The sequence below is a fragment of the Hydra viridissima genome, unplaced genomic scaffold (genome assembly GCF_058129835.1).
Source record: "Hydra viridissima isolate aposymbiotic clone 2 unplaced genomic scaffold, HvirCarnegie_v1 scaffold_2, whole genome shotgun sequence".
NCBI lineage: Eukaryota > Metazoa > Cnidaria > Hydrozoa > Anthoathecata > Hydridae > Hydra > Hydra viridissima.
In genome coordinates, this window is record NW_028324301.1 from 15939778 (window position 1) to 15960978 (window position 21201).

Consider the following 21201-nt stretch of genomic DNA (forward strand, 5'->3'; position numbering starts at 1 on the left):
AAAATGCGTTTGATTATTCGTATTTCAGTAAAAATTTTAACAGAAAAGGATGCTTTATTATATATAACAGCGATCCATCATATAAAAAAGGAGAACATTGGCGAATGCTAATGAGAATAGATAAAGATCATCTGTTTTGTTTTGATAGCTTCGGTAAACAAAGTTTCGATCGACAAATTCCTCTGTCTTTTTTAACTTGCAACGTACTTTTTGAAAATGCGAGTTTGATAAATACAAACTCCTACATCGATAGTTTATCTGTTAATTACAACGAAATCGACACGACTTTGCAAGATTCTAAAAAAGATTTAAAATCAAACACGCAATTTTATTATTTTTCACAATTTATCAAATGCTATTCGTTGGAAAACAACATACAAAATCTTACCATTTCGTACAATCGATTGATTTATCAGAAATACAATACTGTTTTATGCGGTGGTTGGTGTGCTTATTTTGCTTCGCTTTTCTTTCAACATTTTGAAAAAATCAAACAAAATATCGACCTGTCTTATTTCAAACAAATATTGGCTTCACACTTTCAAGAACGCACCGTTTTTGATCAGCGTTTAATTTTTCAATTTAAAAACTTTATTAGAAATGTTTTTTTAAAATATTGCGACGTAATAGCTAAACGAGCTTTTTTACACGATATAGAAGATAAAGAAGAAGAAGAAATGTACTTACACGATTCACCGTCATCGTCTTTTGAATTCAACCCTATTCGTGTTTTTCAAAACGAAGTTAATATTTTACAACACAACGAAAACAAAGCTTTACTTAAACAATTCGATTGGTTAAGAACAGAACAAAACATTCAAAACTCGACGTTTTTACATGAAAACGATTTAAACAAATTACCGTACTATTGGTTAAACGATTCGATCAACACTTTAAAAGAAAACGAAAAAATGATTTCGTTACAAAAAAGATTAACAGATATAGCAAGAGAAAATAACGTTTCAGAAGAAGATAAACAATTATTAACATTGTTATAAATATTTACATTATTTTTTTATTGTCTTCATGAGTCTGTTTTCTTTTTTTAATACAAATACATTTTTTTTCAGTTTAGCCAAAGTGATTTTATATTGTTCGTTTTTATCGATAAGATTTTCATTTTCGCATAACAAATCTGTCACTTCTCTATTCAGCAAATACCTTTCGTATTTCAACGACTTTACTTTCTTCTTCAAACGTTTTATTTTCTTGATCATTTCATCCCCACTTAATAACGTATTCATTTTTTTATCTAAAAAAACGTTACAAAAAAATTATATATCATCAAATTCAAATTGTCGCCAATCAAAATCCTTTCTCCATTGATGTTCCTCTTGACAATTTTCACTATTACATATATTTATTTTACAACATTCACATTTATATACAATATTGTCTTTTTTTAACCACACTTCTTCGCATAATTCGCATTGCAAAATATCTTTTATCGTTTCCATAATCAATTTACGATATCGCTCTACAATTTTAACTTTATCTTTTATAATCGACTTGGAACATAAACAAACATTATTATTTTGCATCTAATAAAAAATTAAATATTTTTTTACATTTTTTTATATTCAATATCAATATCACAAAAACAAAATATATTAATACATTTACAATATTTTGTCATTACATTTTCATTTTGTTTTGTTTTAATATGCTTTACTACTTTACTCTCTTTAGTTTCTTGATTAACATTCGTTTCTTGAGTAGCATTTGATTTTTTCATTTCGTCTTTAAATACGTCGTCATTTTCATCATCATCGTTAATTTTTCGTTTTCGCATATTTTCATTAAATATTTCCATTTTGGTTTCATTTAATGTTGTTTCCATGTTGTTAACCATTTATCGAATGTTATCAACTAAACTTTATCATCGTCTTATATAGGTTTTGTTTGTTATTTCACCTGTTTTTTTTATTATTTGTTCCTAATCAATATCATCGCTTTAATATTGCACGTGTTATATTTGTGTCTAATCAATATTATTTATTATTACCCTTAACAACATCGATTATTTTTTCACCTGTTTATTACGTCACTTTTCTTTTGCACGCATTTAATTTGTTCCTAATCAATATTAATCATTGTTACTATTAACAAAAATCGATTGTTTTTTCACCTGTTTTTCTTTTGCACACTTTTTATTTGTTCCTAATCAATATTATTCATTTTTGTCATTAGTAACATTCTATTTATTGATTCACCTGTTACATTGTTACTAAAATATAAATTAAATGATTTTTTTCATTTTAATCTATATCTAACGTGAATCTAACGAAACAAGTATCAAAAATGACTCTTGTATGTTATACTTCGTTTTTGGAAAAATTTATGTCTGATTTAAACGAATCACATCTATTAAATAATAACATTACTATTAAACTAACATCGGATATGAAGGTGGAAAAGATTGAAAAAGCATTTTCGCTTACTATTAAAGCTGATACAATTTTAAACTGGGTACATATTAAGATTAGTAAATTAGAAGATAAACTGATTCGTTTACGAAGTTTAATCGACAGTGGTTTGAAAGATGAAGAAGAAGAATTGAAAAGATATACAGACAAACAACGAGGTTATTTCGATTTTGAACATCAGTTACGAAATGGCATGTTTTCAATTGATCAACGAACAATATTTCATTTTAACCTAACTTCACACTCGATGAAATATGCTGCTATTTTTAAACAAACGAGAAAAAGAAAATGCAACGAATAATACCATTTTGTAACATATATTCTTTTTTTAATTAAAATTACATTTTTATTTATTATTCTCAATTATTGTTTTCACACCCTGACCAACACCAGCGCTTACCGCTCCACTTGCTGCTGCTTTTGCCGTTCCAATTGCAATCGTTCCTGCTTTAGCCGCTAAAGCTGCTTTCGTAGCAATAGCTGCTGCCGCTGCTGCTTTACTCGCAACGGCCGCTTTAGCTGCAATGGCCGCTATAATCGGTGCGATAAGAAAAGGTAAACCACCTCTTTGTATGTTTCTTCTTCTTCGTTTCTTATATCTTTTTTGTTTTGATATTTGTTTTCTTCGTATATATTTATCTCGCGAATTGTTAATCATCGTTTTATATTAATTGACTTCTTCGTGCTACTGCCCAATCTAATGCTTTTTTTCCATATGTTGAAGATAAAAACTGATCACCAGCAATCTTTCCCAATCGAATAAGTTTTTGAATTTTTTCACCTCTCCCTCGTTGTTTTCTGTTTTTATTTCTGCGTACTCGTCGTCGTCGCCGATACATTATTATAGTTGATTTTTTAAATTTTTTTCGTTTTATATAATAAATTAGTCAGAAAATATCGTCTTTTAACTGGCTTTTAACGAGTTAGGTGAATATGTTATTTCTTCGTGTAAACCCGTTCCATTTTGAATATATTCCGTTGGTACATATACGCCAATTGTCACTTGTCCAGTAAAATTTTCATGAAATTTTAACGTAATTTGAAAAGCACTACTTCCTGTCATAATTTGAGGAGGGGCGTTTTGAACAGAATTATAATCACTCGTCATATCAAACACTAATGGTTGATCGTAATTGTATTCTGGATTAAAATATTCACGCATGCTTGGAATAAAAGTATCGTTTTGATCATGATAAGCAGATACTAAATTATCAATATTTGATGTTGAAGAAAGTCCGCCATTGTGCCAACTTGCGTACATACGATACACTTGACAGCGAGTTAAAAAATCTCTCATATCAAATTGAATCACATCACCCGGATTACTATCATAACTTCGTCTGCAATTTGAAAACGTTACTTGTGATATAACTCCTGTAGATATATCACGCAATGTCATACAATTTTTATTTTGATGTTCCAACTGATCTTTTCGATAACAAGAAATAATAATAGTATTTCCCAACCAATTGGAAACTTTATTATTTCCCATGTCAATAGTAAACTCATTTCTATTATTAACAACATTATCAATTGTTTCCAAATGCTGCATACGAAATAATGTATAAGGTTTATCTGGAGTAGACATCATCAAAGCCGTTTTTTCAACAACCAACGTAGGATTTATTTTGTGATTTAGCATATACAAACACGGATCTTCCATTTTTAAACCAATATTAGCTAAACTTGCAACTTGCGCATCAGTAATAGGAAAAATATGTTCCATCAATTTTTCATATTTATTTTCAAAATATATTTCCAATGCAAATTTCTTTCTTCCAATATATTCCTCTATTTCAAATATTTCATTCAATAGCTTTAAAGGTATAAGAAAATACATTCCGTTACCACACGCTTTCTTATTATATCTATCACACAAAATTGTTTGATAAACAGGAGCTTCACCAGTAAGTGCACGAATATTAGCATTTGTACCTTTACTTTCTGTCACTGTTGGATGTTTAGCAAAAAATTCTTTAACATCTTTATCACCATAACTAACACAACCCATTTGTTGATCTAAATTCGTTTCACGATACTTTTTTTTGTAATTTTTCTTATAAGTTAACGCTTTCATACGAGACAAAAATTCCGACGGAACAAAATTATTGCTGCAATGTTCTTGATTTTTCGCTAAATTTGTAAACAATTTAATTCCTTTTATCCAATAAAATATGAAATCTTCTCGCACGCAAAACTTTTTCATTAACGCATCATCAGCATGACCATCTGCCATATTAAAATATGTATTATCGTTTACATTTTTTAATATTCGCATTTTAAAAGCGAGACATATTTCACTTAATTTTATATGATCAACAGCTTCCCATTCGAAACGAAGTTTTATATCACGAGTTGTATTATTATTAGGATATATTATTTGCGTAGTAGACTTTATTATTTCTTCTTGAACTCCTGTTGTATTAAAACCAGTCCATTTTTCACTCAATCTTTCTTGCCATTCTTTAGATAATTTTCCCGAAAGAGCTTGTTTTAATAAATCTCCTTCTTCTTTTGTATTAATTAAACTCTCTTCAAGAGTAGCAGGATTATCGTTAGGACTATATCGATCTTCCAAATTTCTTTTACGTAACTTACTTTCTGTAGACATTTTTTTTATAAATAAACAATACAACATTATCAAACTCTTTATATATATTTTTAATTAAGAATATACATCAATTAGAATCGCTTTCAGAATCGCTTTTAAACACGTCTTTTTTTTGCTTTTTAACGTCTTTCAATGCTTTCTTATAACCTTTTTGTAACCATTCTTTTTTTCGATTTTTATCAGGTCTTTTACAAACAACGGTTCTTAAAGCACACGTTCGACACATACCCTCAACATTTACAGCTTCAACATTTTCTAAACATACGTTACACAATATACTTTTTCGAGATCTCTTTTTATCTTTTCGCACTTCGTCTTCGCTTTCATTGTTCTCATCTTCACTTACGTCATCATTATTTCGTTTTTCGTTTCGCGTCTTTGTTTTTCTTTTACGCTGTTTAATTTCTTCATTTGTAAAACTCTCTTTCTCTTTCTCTTTTTTTAACGATTCGAGTTTATCGTTCATTTCTTTTATCCTTTCATTCATTTCTTTTTTATTTTCTTCTTTAATTTGTTGTAAATAACCATTTATTTGTCTCATTTTTTGATTATTTATCTCATTATATATATGTCGAATCTCATCATGAGATTTTTTCGATTTTGCAATAAATCTATTAGCATACGCCTTAATATGGCTCATTTTTTATTAATAACTTCAACTTCAACAATAAATAGCGGTTTAAATTTATCATCTTCAAAAATTAACGGTTCTTTATTCGAATTTAATAACGTACATTTTATTTTTTGAAGCGATGTTATTCGATTTAAAATAAACGTTCTCGTTACACCGTCAAGTTGAGGTTTTCTATTGTTGTTCGTAACATGAATATAACCCTCTCTTTCATAATATTCATTCATATCAAAAGAACAAACGATATTTTCAACAAGCTTGTTATTTAAAAAAACCATTTGAGATAATGCATTTTCAAACTGAACATGTACCATTTTATCATCTTCGTGAGGGAAATTCAAAACGTTATTCGGCATAAAAAATATTTGCTTAACGAAGCATTTCACTCTATTTTCGCCATATCTTTGCAAACATTCGCTTATAGATTCCATCTCCACTCCCAACAAAAAAGGATTAACTTCACTACTTTCATTATTGTCATTTCCTTTCCATTTCTTATGTAAAATAAAAACATCTTTCACACCACTGGTATCCATTGCAATACAAATATTGGATCGATAACATAATTATATATTAATTTTTCATTTTTTGAATTCAATAATGTACAACTAAATGATAAAAAATCAACCGTATCTTTTACTTGAAAATAACGCATTTGCCCTTCTAAAAGAGGTTGATAATTGTTTAACAATGAAATGTTTGTTCTTTTATCACCTTTAACTAAATATTGATTTAAATCAAACGACGCCACTACATGTTCAACCTTTATATTGTTTAAATAAACATCACATTTCTCCGCCATATTAAACGTAACATGCACCCAACGATCATCTTCAGAAGGAAAATTAAGAGCTTCTGTTGGAAAAAAATAAATGTAAGTTAATGCGCAACGATAATATTTTTTATTTATATTTCTTTGTTGAATTTCATTAACTACTGAATCTGATAATCTTAATGAAAAAGGGTTACTCTCGTTTTGCAGACTATTATCATCACGATGAATAATCATAGTTTCAAACACATTTGTCAATTTTTTATTTTTAATTCTTTCATCTCTAGGCTGATACACTATTAAATGAACTCCTCTAATAGGATAGCTTTCTTTCCAATTATCAATAATAGTACCGTCATATCTTCTTTGAACAAGCGGTTGTTGATATATATCAGTGGAATAAAATGTAAGTTTTTGAATAGCATCATCCGTTAATATATTCTTTTGTCCTTGACACCAACGATAATAATTCGTTTTATTTTTAGTAGGAATTTCTTTTCTCCACAAACCTAAACATACCAAAGGCAATTTTACTGAAGAAGAATAACTTTCTTTTATTTGTTCACAATATAACCACACTTCTAAATTGTTCTTTTTATCATTCATGTATGGTTTAAATTTAACTGATTTAAAATCACCATTTAATAATGAAACATAGTCATCATTATACGTTAATGAATATTTAAAATTTCCCACTGGATTTTTAAGAAACTTAATTACGTTATACACAACACTTTTATTAATAGCTTCTAATGAAATATCATCATATAACGGAGGACACCATTTCAAATTATCTTTCTCACTCCATTGCGGAGTCCAAAGATCTTTACACATTACTTTCAAATATATATTATTCTTATAATCTTCAAAGCTTAATCCATTTAACACCATATTCGTTTTTCCATCCATTAATCCTTGTTTAAAATAATCCAATATTTGTGGTGAACGTATAGGAAATATACTCTGTTCTATTGTTTGAAACCATGGAATAGTTAAATGTGATACAATAGTATCCTTATTCGCCGACACTTCTAAATACGAATAATCCGCTTTGTTCTCAATTCTATTGTTCTTCAATCTTATACACGACATTCCAAATAAAAAATCTTGAATACGAGGAGGAATGCAAGGCATATATTTCCAATGCGACTTATCTGCATACAACAAATGCTGCCAGTCTTGTAATAATGTCTCAATTTCTACTTGCTTATCTTTAATTCGATCATTATCTTCACCGTATAAATATTCATACATTGTTTCAATCAACAAACATTCGTTAGGGATTCCACTACTATGTCCTTCTTGAATAATATTGTTTCCGAACCAATACCTCATATCAGTTAAATGTTTATTTTTATTAAACTTATAATAATATTTTACACCAGTCGGATATATAGATCTTTGAATGTACTCTTCAAAAAATCTTGCAAACGGTGTTGGTACAAATATAGGATACGAATATCCAGTTTTAGGATCTTCACCAAACACATGACCAATATTAGAAACACGAACAGTAATTTTAATTTCATTTACATCACCGCTTTTTTTATATTTATCGGAATCTCGAGGTTCGATTTTTATCGAAAACAAATATGTAAATTTCCTTCGATCAGGATCAATCATATCTAAAACGTTACCGTCTTTTGGATTATTATCATGTTCCACAAAAAACAAAAATGGTAAATTATGATATTCTGACGGATCTCTTAAAACATATTTTCCATTCTCAAACTTTTCATATCCTTGTCGAGCAATATCCTTCTCGGATGGTTTGTCTGGGTAGCATGAAATAAATTTGAGCGAGGTAAAAGCAGTCGACGTTGGAGTGTCTTCCTTGGATGTAATATTTTTCGCTTTTGTTTTTTCTGGTGAGTTACAAATCGTCAAAGATCATCAAATTGATTTTGGACGAATCTAAGGATTCAGGTTCAGGCACGTTTTCTTCACTTTCGAAAAATTTACACTCCATATCTGTTTCTCCTTTCCATTTTTTCGAGATTTCTTCAATAACGGTTTCAGGAGTTGCGTTTTTTTGTTCGATTTTGTTTTGAATGTTGAACATTTGGAAAATGATTTCTTTCGGCAGTTTCTTCTCAAAGGTGCTTTTGAGTATTTTGTACTCGGGTTGAAAAAAGGATTTGCCAAAGACTTGCAAGCACTTATAATCTACCCATCCACGTCTATGCAGCAAATTGAGCAGCAACGTTGTTTTCCCGCAACCAGACTTTCCAACGATAATTCCTTTTATACTTCTTGGCAAAAGCGCGTTGTTGTTTCTTTTGCTTTTACCGATATTCCATGACAAGTTAATGACTTTCATTTTGTATTATGAAATTTTTTTTTATTATATTTAAAATGTACTGCGTTAAATGCAAAAGAGAAACCGAAACCATTCACATGAGAAGCGAGATGAGTAAAAATAATAGACATATATTGAAAGGGACTTGTGACGCTTGCGGAACGACCGAATGCAAGTTTGTTTCTTCGCATGGATCAACAAAAGGAGATGATTTGGTGGAATCAATTAATAAGCTGTCGAGCAAAATCAAACTTCCATGGGCAAAATTTCCAGGAGAAATGCACATTCCTGGAATGAACTTTGCAGGACCGGGAACCAATTTGGATAAGAGACTGACTTCCACGGATATGTATTATGAATGGAGCAAGCCGGTGGACAGAGTGGACAATGCAGCGTATCACCATGATTTGGCTTATTAATATTTTAACGACCGGCAAAACAGGAATGTGACGAATCAAATGATGCTTGAGGAGATGAATTCGATCCCCAATCCTATTCAAAGAGAAATCAACAAAAGAAAGCTCATCACACCGGTGATCAAAGCCAAAGCAAAATTTGAATTGGGTGTCGCGAAAAGTTCAAAGAATTTTCCCAGATCTGTAAGATCTAAAAAAAAAATGCCCGAGAGCAGTCTGAAATGGACGGATCGGCTTGCAGAGGAGCTTCATAAACCGGTCATTCGCCATTTTAAAAGAAGAAGGGTGATTGTGAATGACGTTGATGATATATGGGCTGCAGAATTGGTTGACATGCAATCGTTTTCAAAATTCAACAACGGCGTAAAATATTTGCACATATTGATCGACGTGTTTTCAAAGTATGGTTGGATTGTTTCCATTAATAAGCAAAACAGGTTTTGATGTGGCAGAAGTGTTGAAAAAGATTTTTGTAGAGAGAAAGTGCTTTAAATTGTGGGTGGACGAAGGAAAAGAAGTTTACAACAAGCACGTAAGAGCGTTGGGTATGCAATTGCATTTCACTGAAAACGAGGAAAAAAGTTGTGTCGTTGAGCGATGGAACAGAACGATGAAAGAGAGAACTTAATATTTTTCAGCCAACAACACCAATAAATACATTGACGTTTTAGATGAGATGGTGAAAAATTACAACAGCACAAGACACTCTTCCATCAAAATGACGCCAGTTGAAGCCAGCGAAGAAAAGAATAAAAATAAAGTCTGCATGAACCTGAATGGAATGGTGCAAACAGAAAAAAAAGATCCAAAAATCTTACTAGGCGACAAAGTGCGGATCTCAAAAAAGCAGTCTTATTTTGAAAAGGTGTATACGCCGAGATGGACTGAGGAGATTTTTATCGTGTCAAAAGTTCAGTATACGGATCCGCCCACGTAAAAAATTGCTGACGTTAACGGTGAAGAAATACTTTCTACGAGCAGGAGATGTAAAAGACACATCAAGACATATTCAGAATTGAAAAAATAATCCGCCGAACAAAGAGCAAATCATTAGTCAAATGGTTGGGATATCCACAATCGTTTAATTCGTGGGTGGTCAATAAAGAATTGATCAGTTTGCTTTCGAGTTACAGTGATCATTTCATTTGCCAAAAAATCGCAGATTTTCCCAGATCTTAAAAAATTTTACTTCCCATTAAAAAATGTGCAAGATGATGGTTTTTTCTGAGCCTTTTATAAATGAGCACCTTAAAACGGAAGATTACGAGGAGTCGTGTTATTATTCGCCATATGAAGAAAAGTATCATTACAAGATTTACAGCTTTGAAAATGATTTGGATTTCACCATTATTTGTCGAATGGATAAATTGGAGTTGAAAATAAAGTGGCGAGGGATTCGTTTTGAAAAAAGCGGCATGGTGATGAAGGATATAATCGAATATGTTCCAAGAAAAATAAATAAAGTCAAGGAGCAGATTAAAGTCAAAGCATCGAATTTTTAAATGTTCTAAAAAAATTTCTTTTCCATTAAAAAAGATGTATTTTGTGACGATTGAAAATTTTGACGAGAGCAAACTATTGGCTAGAGAGATTTACGCAGCCACAAAGCCCATTCAGTACCAAAAGATTCCGTTGTATTATGAGTATGAGAATGGAAAAGGTCCTTTTATTTTAAGAACCCCCGTTTTTTTTTCTTTGGTGTGTTTGAAAATCGCAGTGTGGAAACGAAAGAACTGAATGGATATTCCATGTCTTTTGTTGCTTTTAACGATAAAAAGGGCATGACAGCAGAAGAAGAAAAGTTCATAGAGGTGACTGAAAAAATATCAAAATTTCTTCGCGAGCAAGTCATCCATAAGACGGCTTTGTTGAAAAAAGGAGGCAGAAAGAAAAATATAACGACTGAGGATTTGTCCATTTTCAAGCAAAAGGGGTCGAGCTCTCCTATTTTTTTCGGAAAGTTGTATACAAAAGAAAAGTGCATCACTTCCTTGTTTTGTAAAAAGGAGAATAAAAAGCATGTAAAGGCAGATCCATTGGGGTATTTTTGTCAAAGTTGTTATGCCATTGCGTCTTTGAGAGATGAAGGTGTTTTTATTGGACCGCAGATCGAGTCCATTCAAGTCAAGCTTCCAGAAGTGTTCGTCACTAAAAATGCTCCTTGTGTTCAAAGCATTATGAGCGATTTGGATTTGGGAGAGGTTGAATCTGATGAAGATTTTTAAGATCCTGGAAAATTCTTCGAATTTTTAAATTTTGCAGGAATTTAAAAATGATCAACGTTGAAGGGGTAAAATTGCCAAACAAGGCTTTGACAAATTTTTAATTGATAGAGGCTGCAAAGGAGCTAAAAATAAGAAGCTCTCAGGGTGTTTTTGAAAGAGACACATTGCCGAAAAAACCGAGAAGAGACACATTGCCGAAAAGACTTTTAAAAGAGACACATTGTCGAAAAGACTCGAGCACAGGTTGTTTTCATTGGGTGTGTTTGTTTAAAGACAGTGATAAGAAATACAGTTTCGATTCTTATGGTCAACCTCCTCTTGTCAAATTGGTTAAATACTTTAAAAGTTCCGTTTATTACAACAGCGAAAGGGTTCAAAAAGGAAACACGGTTTACTGCGGTCACTTGTGTCTTTACGTCTTAAAAAAATAGGATGAAGGGTTTGACTTTCAAGACGTCATCAATACCTTGTGGTGACCAAAATATAAAATCTGAGCCATATAAAAAATGATTGACAATTTGGTAGATCAGAATTGGGTCAGTATTTATACAACCCAACCTCTCTTACAAGCGATCTGTATGTCAGAACAGATGGAAACAGCACCATTACTGCAGATTTGGATTTTAATTCTCACAAAATCCTTAATTTAGCACAACCGACCTCTTCGCACGACGCAGCCTCAAAAAATTACGTGAACACGCATACGTCTGGAGGAGGAACGGTGATTGGCACAGCGGACTTGGATTTGAATTTTCACAAATCGATCAATTTGAACGAACCGACCAATCTTAACGACGCCGCCACAAAAAATTACGTCGACGTCACCTCGTGTATGCACGTCAAAACTGACGGATTGAGCAACATCACTGGGGACTTGGATTTAAAATCCCATAAATTGCTCAATGTGACAGATCCGATCGCTTTAAAAGACGCAGCAACAAAAAGCTACGTCGACACTAAAGTGGCATACGCCAACATCTTTTACAACGACATTAACATGTCATCACACAAATTAACCAATCTGGCAGTGCCCACTTTATCCTCAGATTCAGCCACAAAAAATTACGTGGACACGCACGCTTCAGGTGGTGGAACTACTGTGGGAATGGTTGTCTTGAATTTGAATTCTCACAAACTGATCAATGTGCTGGATCCTTGAAACGCGCAAGACGCTTCGACAAAAAGTTACAAGGACGCTTCGTCACAAAAATCCAACTTTTTAGGACTTGTTTCAAATTCAAGCTTTTCATCCTTGGGGTTAAAATCGCAAACTGTGACAGGATCAACCACTGCACCAGTCTTTAGCTGCGTAGACGGTCCTGGAATTTTGAGAAGATTATGCCTGGCTTTGAGTGGAAACGAAACAAACGTCCCTGGAAATGTTTTTATTCGGATATTGGCAGACGGAGAAATCAGAGTGGGTAATTATTCAACAACCACTGACGTTGTTGGTGTGGACGTCACTGCTCTTGCTTGCGACTTGCTCTTTTCCCTTCTCGGCGGTCCGTATTACGCCAACTCTTTGCAAGGATGCAACGCTTTCAGCACCACTTCTTTGGGAGAATATTTCACCGTCGACTTGCCCTTTACAGCAAATTTGACTATCCAATCGGTTAGTAATAATGCTGCAGCCATCACTTACTGGATTCAGCCGTTCATTTCCACATTCACTTCCATCCCTCCTCTTCTTTCCTCCGTTAAATTGTACTGCAGGACGTTCAGATATTTCAACACCACTTACTCATTCTTCATTCAGATATGACAAATAATTTTTAACTAATTTGTAAGTATGTTTGGAATCGTTATCCTGTTGCAGGATAAAATAATCCCCAATAAGTTGTCGTCCAGAAGGCACAGTTTAGTTATGTAAAATATTTTTATATTTTTCACCTGTCAGCTTTTCTGCTATTTTAACAATACCCTCAACACCTTATTTTTAAATACACCCCTAAACTTGAATATTCCCTGCACGATGTTTAATAGTTGATGCTAGAAATGGCTCCTTCAATCCCTCTCCCTTTATTTGCCAAAAATACTGATGTCTGTTTGTCCCAAATATTTGAAATTTAGATTAGTCTGGAAACAAAACCTTGTCCCACTGATTTTTCTGCCACTCTTTGTGCTCTCTGGAGAACTTTAATTTCTTTCCTTTATTACCTTTGCATAGTAATGGTTTTTTAATTGTTACACAACCTTTTAATCCAGGTTTTAATAAAGATTGTTGCACAGTAGATGCATGTACTAAAGTTCCACTAGATCTTAAGATCTCGAACGAGTTCTGCGCTTACTTTCTTGGGATTTTGTAGCACTGTTATTTTAAAAAACTGTTTATCAAGTGGTGTAAACTTCTTGGGAAGACCAGATTTCTTTTTAAACACTATATCACCAGTTTCAATATATTTTTTGAAATGACGCTTGCAAACAATTCACAAGTTTGGTTATTTTAACTTGACTACAGCCCCTCTTCACGTAAAACAATGATGTTATTTCTGTCGTTAATCGATATTTACGAAGTTTTATTTGTATTGAAAAATAACTTTATTATAAAACAAAACTTTTAAAATAAAAATAAAAAGTTTTTTAAAACGAAAAAATCTCTAACTAACACGATAACTCAGCAGTAACTAAATATTCTTCTCCACTCTCATTTATCAAAAAATATTTAACAAATATAAATTTAAACAAAATAAACAAATAGTACAATGGTTGATGTAATCAATTTCAGGTATTGATCCTTGTCCGTAGTAAATAAAGAAACATTATAAGTGGGTGAAAAACGATACAAGTTGAATACATCAACATATACAACAATAACTCATTAAGTAAATCCATAATATTTTAATACACCTAATAAATATTTATAAAAGAAAAATTATAAACACAATTATTACCTAAAATAAATAAATATAACTTTATTTTAAACATTATCTTAGTTTAATTTAATAAAAATTCAACATTATTTACTTATATTTATTTAAACGTACATTTTTTTAAAAATTTTCTTAGGTCTTCTATCTTTTGCACAGTACTGTACGTCTAAAATATACGCACCAACGAAAGATGCAAACTAGAATAGTCTTAGATGATCTATAGACGTCTTTTGTCTGCTGGGAATGGCTTGAAGAATTTCTCATAGCCACAAAAGGAAGCCATTTTGTTTCTGGAAAACCCCATAAACAATGAGTCGTTCTTGGAAAACGAAGCAAAAGAGAAAAAATAAAATAACAAGGTGTTGCAAGAAGTACATTTCTTAAAAAAAGTCAAATGCTTTGCAGGAAAATCAAAAATGTTAAAAACACTCTGGATAAAACCTTTCTTTTAAATATTTGTGTGAAGCATTAGAAGTGAGTATTGACACCAGCGACCTACTTTATTAAATGATCAGAAACGTGCCTTTGGACACATTTATCTCCTTCTATCATGATATTTTAGTGGAAAAAGTTAAATACCATCCTAACAAGAATTTTATTCTCTCTGATTTCAGCTGCTGCCATAAATATTACTGAAGCTGTGGGTATGTAGATTTTATATTAATATAAATTATAACAGCTGAAACAAATGGTGGTAATTCTGCCAGAGGAGCAATTAAAAATCTTAAACTTTTTTCTGAAATTACGCTGATTGTGATCATAAGATTGCATAACATTCTCATAACCATATCTTCTGGATACCCAATTAATAACAATGATTTAGATTTATCTGCCACTGAAACAGCTAAACTTATAGTGAGTTTGTATGGCTAGTACGTTATGCATCCTTCTGTACACAAGCTACTACTACATAATACTTCTATATCACATTAAATAACTTTGACAATTTTTGTATATTCTAAGGATGTAATGATGAGTTTGAATAAATAAAAACAAACTTTAGAAAACATTAGAATTATCTAGGAAAACCATTCCCTGTCGAAGTTATTAAAATAACTTTAAGATAAATATTTTAAAAAATATTACATTTCTGAAAAATTTATTTTTATGTATCAACTTTCTTTAAAAACAATTGCCATATAAATATCAAGTTGAATAATGTACCAATATGTTGTGTTTTGGCTTGAAAGTTCTAAAATTTTAAGTAAAATTATTTTCTAAGCGTACAGCCAAACTTTACACGCGCGTGAACGAGTTTGCATACAGTATAAACGTAATTAAATTTTATTGCTATACTTTTTATTGATGTCATGTAAAAAAAAAATAATATACAAAAATTAGGAACGAACTTCGAATTTCCATTTTCAATTTTTTAACTTTCAATTCTTCATAGATTTTTGCAATTGGAGAACTTTTTCAAATATATTTAACTTAAACAAATATAAACTAGGGTAAAGCTAACTAAAGACAGTTCTGCTACATGAAATTTGAACAAAAATAAATTGCATTAGATTATATATATATATATATATATATATATATATATATATATATATATATATATATAAATCAAAGTCAACTACTTAAAATTGAACTGGCTAAAAACCGGTTGAAACTAAACAGAAAATAAAATCTTTAAACTGCATTGGATGAGACTTGTTCCAAATCAATTTACCCGGTAAAGTGGTGAAAATTTTGGCACAGTTTGTTAATTAGTTTTCAAATCATAAATAAGTTGCATCAAAATTTAGCTAATGGTAGATATTTTATCAGGTCCAAAGTTTGTAATGCTAAGAAATAAAACAAACTTCAAAGAAAGCCACTAAGGTATTGGATTTTTTTATACTTATTATCAAACTTAACAAAATAAATTAACAAAAAGTCATTGAATTTTAGTTAACTTAGTACTCATCTTTATTATTGGTAAAAAAAAATCTATGATTTCCTATAATTTTACATCAGTTTAATTAACTTTTCGCTTATAATTATTTTATTTGCATAAACTATTGCTTTTTTCTAATTTAATTTAAGTTTTCTGTATATTATGGTTTTACTTAATGAGTTATTGTTGTATATGGCAAGAATTGCCTCCAAACTCAATAAAAAATCTTTTTTGTGTATAGACGGGAGTAAACGAAAACTTCTTAACCGGTTTACATATTCAATATTTTTTTTGGATTAATTGTTTTTAGATCTTATAACTTTTACAAGTATTATTATAAAGCTGCTTAAAAATATTTTTAAGCAAGTTTATAATAATACTTGCAAAAGACATAAGAAGCCTTCTTCTATCTTTATACAAATATAATTCAAAGTCTTATACTTTTTTTATTGGTAAAGTCTACTGTCATTTTAATGAATGTTGCAATGAAAACTGGTTGAAGTACGATATCACTGGTATTCACACTACTTTAGAAAACGAATTATTTGAGCAGCATTTAGTTAAAGGAATTGTTGCAAAAGCTGTGAAACTTCACTCCGAAGAAACAAATCCAAAAAAGCCATTAGTTATGTCTTCTCATGGATGGACTAGTAGTGGTAAAAACTTTGTTTTTGATATTATTGCAAAACATTTGTTCAAAAAAGGGCTTGAAAGTAAATTTATTATCAAGAAAATTGCAACACATGTTTATAAATATCCTGATAAGTTGCGAGCATACCAAGCAGATTTAAAAAAACTGATTCTATCATCTACAAAGAAATGCGATCGCTCATTTTTCATATTTGATGAAGTAGATAAAATGCCTGAGGGTCTTGCAGACGTTTTGAAACCCTACTTAGATTACCACCATTCAGTCGATGGCATAAACTATCGTAAGAATATTTTCATTTTTCTGAGTAACACTGTTGGTAATAAGATAAATAATTTTGCTGTTAATCATTTTGCTAAGGGTAAACGCAGAGAAGAAATCAAAAGGGTTGAGATGGATCTACTTTTATCCGTTGGTGCATTTAACGTAGATGGCGGTTTGAAAAATGCTGATATTGTCTCAGCAGCCTTGATAGACTTTTATGTACCATTTTTACCATTGGAACGTAAACATATAAAGCAATGTGCTGCAGCAGAACATAGAAGACGTTGTAAGTTTTATGATGATACAAATCTTGAAATGATTGCCGATGAACTGCAATATATTCCAGAAAAAGAAAAGGTTTTTTCTGCTGATGGCTGCAAAAAATTTTCAAAGAAATAAGACTTATTTTTTGTCTTTTAGCTATATGTCTGTTATGTTTTGTCTGTTATGCATAAATTGATTATTGAATTTCGAATAAGATAGATAATTATTTTCATATAATAAAATTTTTTTCAAATTAAATATTATCATATTTAGGAACTATTCTCGAAGTTTTAAAATGATTTTTATCTTCGAAAACATGTTGTTAATTACTTTCTAATCCTACAAGCATGCTTTTTTGTTGCAATATAAATGCTACACAGGTTGCGTTAGAACTTTTCTTGAACGTATATAATGGAGCTAGCATAAATGCGCCACGTTGCAGTTAACTTTGGCGTTTAACTTTTTTAGGATTAAAGTTACTGCTATACTGCAAAATACACGTGTGCTTTGTAGCAGCAAACATTATGTGCATCTATTTTTTTTTAGTAAACCACGTTTATCAAATATATTTATTGCACTAAATTTAAAAAAAATTAGTTAAGTGCAAAACTGTTGTTGATACACGCTGATTGCAGGTATGGTATGTATTACGAGCCAAAAAATATAGTTTACTCATGGTCGCTAACAATTTCGCCAACAGTGATACGGCGGATCCTTTAGAGTGCGTTATTTAGCCAGTTTTTAACTTATCTCCTTATTTAATCATAAGTTTATTCTCTTGCAATAGGCTGCTTTGATTAGAAATTTAATTCTCTTAAAGTCTGTTGGATTCGAAGAAAATTTTTGTTCTTGCCTAAAAAGTCACATCAACTTTCTTTTATTTATCAAAGATAACAGCAATACAACCAAGTTTTAAGCTGAATTTTGTATAGATTCAACATTTTAAGGAATAATGCGGATGTTGAAATATACTTGACTAATACATGTATAACTTGAGATATAATAAATAATACAAAATATCAACTCGTTTTGTAGCTACCTTGAGCGCAATGGTTCCATGTTTAGTGAACTGCTCCATCTACTATATTGCTGCAGTCTTCCAGTTTATGAATTATAGAATTTACTTCAATGTTAAACAGTAAGTTGTATGTACATCTCTTATAAGTCCATGCTTTAATACCTTCCTTAATTCCGTCTTTAATTACGTCTTTATATCCAACTGCCGCAGATAAATGCCTACTATTTTCTTTTCTTTTCAGAAGTTTTTTTTAATGAAGTTAAATTTTATAAGGAATTGAAGAAAATTAAATAAATCAGTTTTAGTAGAAACTCGAGACGAAAATGCTGATGAACTTCAACTAAACTGTGCACAACTTAAAGAAGAAGCAGTTAGAGATTCTTTTAATATACGCAGTCAGAGTTGTAGTCGTTTATCTGTGGAAGAAAATATAAAAGTAGAATCAAACAATTCGCTTGAGTACTGATCCGACAGTTCTGGCGACAGCGAGTCTTTTAATCCATCCACCAGTAAAGAAAACCTCTCAGGAGAGCTAGCATCCTGGTGTCTAAAGTTGAACTGTTCCCAAGCAGTCATGAATAGTTTACTTAATATAATTTGAAGACATGGTAGCACGATACCGAAAGATGCAAGAACACTATTGAAAGTACTACAAGAAGTTAAGTGTTCTCGAAAATGTGGTGGTACTATTTTGGATTTGAATTAGGTATTAAAAACAATTTTACGGGTTACGAAAGAGAAATATGAATTAGTTTCAGTATTGATGGGCTACCTTTATATAAATCATCCAATACAAAAATGTGGCCAATTCTTTGAGAAATCAGTGGCGGAAAGATTATTATGGTGGCATTATATACAGGGTAAAGTACCATCAAGTTTGGATTTGATTTTAAATGATTTTTTAGTTCGTTAAATTGTTCGCTAATGATTTATTTCAACCTGGATGGACAGAAAGACGGAAAAAGAAGCTTCAGAGAAACCCACCTTTACAAATATGTAATTGGTAAGTGTCTTCTAAAGCTGCTCATATCCAAAGGAATAGGAGAACACACTCCATAAATTTATTCAGGGTATTTTAAAAAACGCACCAGCATCACGAAAGTCAATAAATATATATTCATGAACTCTTTTTTTTTGGCTGCTGTGAAATAAATTTCTATAATAAATTATGTCACTTTCTTAAGGTGATTTCATCACAACTTTTTATATACTGTCACTACCTTCCAGTCTCCTTCCAATACAATATTATAATACAAATTTATAATTTTATATAATTTTCTTTTTTTCAATTGTTCCTTAAAAGCTTAAACAATAAACTGTTTATGAATATGTTAAACCTAATCTAAAGCTGATCCTAAATCATATAGAAAGCAGGCTTTTATGATAATCTTAATTTAAATATGTTTATATATTTCTTTGAATTCTTTTGAAATAATTATTTATGTTGAAGACTTGCATTTCTTTTTTTGTTGACATATTTGAGGTTATTTGTTAAGTATAAATTAATGGCGAATTTTTTGTAAAGTAGTGTTTTTAATGCGTAAAAAAGATTTTATATTGCTACGTTGTGTTGTTTGTACAAATAAATGAGTATTATTAAATAAATTATCATTAACAAGCAAAAATTGTTTTAGAAAAACTAAAAATAATGAAAATATAAAAATTATTCTGAACTCTGTAACTTACTCAACAATAGTTATTGTTGTTGAACCAAATATCCATGTTAAATTTTATATCAATATTGCTAAATTCACAAACTGCAGCCAAGAGACCATATGTAAATTCCATCAAATTTAACACTTATATTAACAAATGTTTTAAAAGTGAAAACTTCAGGACCCGTTACTTAGGGGTTACGACTTAGACTTAGTTAGGACTCAAAACTTCAAGATTCCTTTTTCCCATTTTATATTTACAATGGCATTGATAAAGATGTGATACAATGATTAATTTGTATATCTGATCCGATGAAAGTCAGTGATGCAAGCACTCTCAAATAAGTATTGTTAATTCTATGCTTGCACATGAATTAAGATTTTTATTGGCTGATTTTTAATAAATGTTATTAAAAAAGATTATGAACACTGATAAGCATTTGAATTTAACTATTTGATCACAAGACACTGATCACAACATAACTTAACTATTTGATCAAAAGATAGGACAATTGAAAGTTATTAGCGAAATCGTCAGTCATAACCATTTTCATTATTCGTCTGAGAGTTTCTTTCAAAGTAACACCTACTTAAAGACCAAGATAATTTCTATGAAAGTAATGTATAATTTAAACTTACAGAAAAAATAATTTAAGTTTGTTACAAGAACAAAAAACGTACTGATTGAAAACTGTCCAACACTGACTGTTATAATTTATTTTCAAAACTTTGCATCTGTTGAAATCATTACAATATTTTTAAAATTACATTTTCAGGCAATTTCTGCACTCAACTTTCAACATATTTAGCGTTCTATTTTAATAATTAAAAAATAAATTTAAGTATGTTGATAAAACCAAAATGCAAACCTAATCAAAATTGCCACAAATATTTGTATACAAGTTGTGTTGTAATTTTATTACATACTTTTTTATTAAATTTTTTGACCTAGTATAATTTATTTTAATGACATGCCAGAAATTGCATGTTGTGTAGCTAGTGGCCGTTTTCAATGTTTTTACATAATGTCTTGAAATTTGAGGCAGAGTTCCCATCATTCTACTTAATGAAATAAGATCTTGTGACTCTTTGATTTTGATTCGAATCTAATTAGTCTGTTGTCATTTCTTTACGCAACAAAGAAGTTATATCACACAAGCAAAAAGCAACCCGTATTACGGGCTATGGTCGGTCTGTTACTTAACTTATATTGGCTGTT

The 21201-nt window shown here is 30.8% G+C and overlaps 2 pseudogenes; both read left to right on the forward strand.

Annotated features, from left to right (window-relative positions):
- Window positions 1-9558: 9558 nt before the first annotated feature.
- On the forward strand, window positions 9559-17465 carry LOC149892218 (torsin-1A pseudogene; annotated as a pseudogene).
- Window positions 17466-18580: 1115 nt separating this feature from the next.
- The window catches only part of LOC149892219 (uncharacterized), a 90913-nt pseudogene continuing 88292 nt past the window's right edge, over window positions 18581-21201 (forward strand).